This window comes from Babylonia areolata, chromosome 26, assembly GCF_041734735.1.
Source record: "Babylonia areolata isolate BAREFJ2019XMU chromosome 26, ASM4173473v1, whole genome shotgun sequence".
NCBI classification, from domain to species: Eukaryota; Metazoa; Mollusca; class Gastropoda; order Neogastropoda; family Buccinidae; genus Babylonia; species Babylonia areolata.
In genome coordinates, this window is record NC_134901.1 from 35,067,972 (window position 1) to 35,072,971 (window position 5,000).

A 5,000-nucleotide genomic window follows, 5' to 3' on the forward strand; every position below is an offset into this window, starting at 1 on the left:
GGTCCCTGCCCCGTCAAGGATAACTTGCCTCCCTCCCTCATCCTTGTCCTCTCCCCCTCCCTCATCCTTGTCCTCTCCCCCCTTCCTCATCCTTGTCCTCTCCTCTCCTCCTCCCTCATCCTTGTCCTCTCCTTCTCCCTCATCCTTGTCCTCTCCCCCCTTCCTCATCCTTGTCCACTCCTCTCCTCCTCCCTCATCCTTGTCCTCTCCCCCTCCCTCATCCTTGTCCTCTCCTCTCCCTCCCTCCCTCACCCTTGTCCTCTCCCCCATTCCTCATCCTTGTCCTCTCCTCTCCCCCTCCCTCATCCTTGTCCTCTCCTCTCCCTCCCTCCCTCATCCTTGTCCTCTTCTCTCCCTCCCTCCCTCATCCTTGTCCTCTCCCCCTCCCTCATCCTTGTCCTCTCCTCTCCCTCCCTCCCTCATCCTTGTCCTCTTCTCTCCCTCCCTCCCTCATCCTTGTCCTCTCCCCCTCCCTCATCCTTGTCCTCTCCCTCCCTCCCTCATCCTTGTCCTCTCCCCCTCCCTCATCCTTGTCCTCTCCCCCCTTCCTCATCCTTGTCCTCTCCTCTCCCTCCCCCCTCATCCTTGTCCTCTTCTCTCCCTCCCTCCCTCATCCTTGTCCTCTCCCCCTCCCTCATCCTTGTCCTCTCCTCTCCCTCCCTGCCTCATCCTTGTCCTCTTCTCTCCCTCCCTCCCTCATCCTTGTCCTCTCCCCCTCCCTCATCCTTGTCCTCTCCCTCCCTCCCTCATCCTTGTCCTCTCCTCTCCCTCCCCACTCATCCTTGTCCTCTTCTCTCCCTCCCTCCCTCATCCTTGTCCTCTCCCCCTTCCTCATCCTTGTCCTCTCCTCTCCCTCCCTCCCTCATCCTTGTCCTCTCCTCTCCCTCCCTCCCTCATCCTTGTCCTCTTCTCTCCCTCCCTCCCTCATCCTTGTCCTCTCCCCCTCCCTCATCCTTGTCCTCTCCCCCCTTCCTCATCCTTGTCCTCTCCTCTCCTCCTCCCTCATCCTTGTCCTCTCCCCCTCCCTCATCCTTGTCCTCTCCTCTCCCTCCTTCCCTCATTCTTGTCCTCTCCTCTCCCTCCCTTCCTCATCCTTGTCCTCTCCGTCCCTCCCTCATCCTTGTCCTCTCCTCTCCCTCCCTCCCTCATCCTTGTCCTCTCCCTCCTTCCCTCATCCTTGTCCTCTCCCCCCTTCCTCATCCTTGTCCTCTCTTGAATACAGCCCCAGAGTGACTCTGCAGCGGCAGTGCAGGGTCTCGTCTGGTGTATGGACTCCTGGCGACCTAACATCGGGGGTTCCCTGTGAATTACCGAAGCTGAGTCCACACAAAAAAGCCACAAATTTAGCAATACTTGGTGGAATAGGTAAATAACCCTTAAGTTTAAAAGTGATTTGCCAAATAATAAAATTTTGGTTTCGCATAACACAGGCACGAGCAAATTCGTATATCAAACTTGTGTATTACGACATGCTTACAGAGGAAACAAAACAGCGAACATAGATTAATTTTGTTGAAATCATATTACAAAATCTTGATTTAAGACACGTTTGGAATAATCAGTCAACATTCAATATTCATAGACTTAGCCACGTTATAATGAATAAACTAGGATATGGATATGTTTTATACTGGAGGAGAAACAAATATGAAAATAAAACTAAACTACTATTTTATTTTAAAATTACTCATGAATACAGAACCGAACCTTTTATCTGCTTGAAGGATATCTCAGTTATAATCAAAAACAATCTTTGAGCAAAGTAAGAATATCCTGTCATGATTTAGCAATAGAAAAAGACAGATATTTCAACCTCCGAAAAGAAAGGAGACTATGTTTACAGTGTCGAACAATGGAGGATGAATATCATTTCTTAGATGACTGCAAATTATACAAAGAAATTAGAATAGAATTCATACAAAAAATTAAAAAAATACTCCCAAATATCATTAAACCCAGTCAATGTTTACAGTGTCGAACGATGGAGGATGAATATCATTTCTTAGATGACTGCAAATTATACAAAGAAATTAGAATAGATTTCATACAAAAAATTCAAAAATACTCCCAAATATCATTAAGCCCAGTCAACAAACAAACTTGTGGGACTCTTTGGGAAATTTGTCAGTAACTGCTGCCAAAAACGTCATAGCGTGTAGGAGTGATTCAACCTCTTGTTCAATATTTATCTGTTATTTTGTTGTGCTGTTTGTGCGTAGTTTCATGTAACTTTGCATGCGTGTCTTTAAAACCTTGTTAAGGTTTAATTGACATTAACATTGATTCTGATTCTGATTCTGATTCTGATCACACACACACACACACACACACACACACACACACACACACACACACACACACACACACACACACACGTGTGTGTGTTTGTGTTTGTATGACAAAAGCCTGACTAAATAACGCAGAAAACGAATGATTAGCACCAGAAAGGCAGCTCTCTCTCTCTCTCTCTCTCTCTCTCTCTCTCACACACACACACACACAAACAACAACAAAACACACACACACACACACACACACACACACACACACACACACACACACACACACACAGAAGACGCACACACACACACACAGGACCACAGGCACACACAGTACATACATACACATTACACACACACACACACACACACACACCTATAAACACATACAGATATACACAGACAGCCAGCCAGACAGACAGAAGACACACACACGCACACGTACACACGCAAAGAACCCCCCCCCCGAACCTCCCCCCACCCCCCACATACACTGAAAGAGAGAGAGAGAGTCCAGACGATGTTGACGTTTCACCACGTCACCGCCTGGTAAAAGAGAGCCCGGATGTTTGGCAATCGAAAACCGCTCCTGTATTCCATTCTCCTTTCTTCCCCCACCCCCACCCCACCCCCACTCCCCTCCTCTTCGCTAACATTGTTTCCTTTTTTTTTTTTTACCCCAACCTTCATTAACGTTTCTTCCTTTCTTTCTTTCGTTCTTTCTTCTTCTTCTTTTTTTTCCTTTTCTCTTTCTATCAACTTCTCCACCACCGGAATGCAATGCCATGGAGGAATCAAAGAAGTTTAGAAACAGACAGGCCTTAGAAACAAACAAACAAACAAACACAGACAAACAGACAAACAAGACTAACAACAAAACAATAGACAAATATACAAACAAGAAAAAAAAGAAGGAAAAAAAAAGCACAAAAGAAACAGCCAAATAACATACAAACAAGTGAAAACAACAACAAAAAAACGAGGAGACAAGCAAGGAATGATGGGAAGAATTTAAAAAAAAAAAAAGAAAAAAAAGAAAAGAAAAGAAAAAACAAACAAACAAAAAACCCCCAACTACATTCGAGTAAATGATTCAAAAACAGAAATGAGAAAATTAGAAAAGAAAAGGAATGATCGAACGAAAGAGGTTAGATGTGTACTGGGGAAGAACTGGAGGCATCGAGATAAGAAAAGAAAAAAAAAATCGAGGGATTTAAAAAAATAAAAATAAAAAAGGCAGACGATCGATAAAAAAGAAAAAAAAGGCCAAGAGTGAAAGAACGACATACAGATTAAGCTGAGAAAACACACACAAAAAGAATCAAGCAAATCATCTAAAACAGAGACGAAAACAAGCAGAAGAGGAAGAAACAAATTCATACACACAAACACAGACACAGACACACAGACAGAGGCACAGAGACACAGAGACACAGAGAGACAGACAGACAGACACACAGGTAGGCAGAGAGACAGACACTGTGATGTTCGTCATTCGGATTCAAAGATGACGGGCGCAATAGCCGAGTGGTTAAAGAGTTGGACTTTCAATCTGAGGGTCCCGGGTTCGAATCTCGGTAACGGCGCCTGGTGGGTAAAGGGTGCAGATTTTTACGATCTCCCATGTCAACATATGTGCAGACCTGCTAGTGCCTGAACCCCCTTCGTGTGTATATGCAAGCAGAAGATCAAATACGCACGTTAAAGATCCTGTAATCCATGTCAGCGTTCGGTGGGTTATGGAAACAAGAACATACCCAGCATGCACGCCCAAGAAAGCGGAGTATGGCTGCCTACATGGCGGGGTAAAAACGGTCATATAATTAAAAGCCCACTCGTGTGCATACGAGTGAACGTGGGAGTTGCAGCCCACGAACGCAGAAGAAGAAGAAGAAGAAGGATTCAAAGATGACCATGGTTTCAAGAGTCAGATGGAAGATCGGTGGCTGTGGGTCCGAGGGTGACTGATGAGGCCAATCCGGGCCGTGAAGTCTCGCCCACATATGGGACACAAGTGAGTGGGTGCTGTTGTGGCAGTGAATGCTGCTCGGGCCTTGCGCACAGCACGCCTTCGTTGCGCCGCGGTGATGCGCCTGGCTTCAGCTGCACGGGCTCCTGTGGTGATCTTGCTGTGCCAAGCTGGATGGTCCAAAGCAAGAGTCTCCCACGTGTTGATGTCGATGCCCAGGTCTTTGAAGGACGCTTTGAGGCAGTGTTTGTAGCGTTTCTTCTGCCCTCCAACTGAGCGCTTGCCCTCACACAGTTTTCCGTACAGCAGCTGCTTAGGCAGTCGGCTGTCTGGCATTCTGACCATTATGTACAGCCCACCTGGCTTTGGCTTTCTGCAGGAGGGTGTAGACGCTGCAGAGGCCAGCTCGTTCCAGGACTTCCGTGTCGGGGACTTTGTCCTGCCACCTGATGTGGAGGAGTCTGCGGAAACACCTCAGGTGGAAGCGTCTGAGCTGTTTGGCGTGTCTGCTGTAGACAGTCCAGGTCTCGCGTTGGCGTAAAGGAGGGTGGTAAGGACCACTGCACAGTAGACCTTCAGCTTGATGGAAGCTCCGAGCTCTGTCCGCTTCCAGACGTTCTCACGGAGTCTCCCAATGGCGGCGCTGGCTTTGGCGATCCTGTTGTTGACCTCAGTGTCTAGGTTCACTGCGCGAGAGACAGACAGACAGACAGACAGACAGACAGACAGACAGACACACACACACACACACA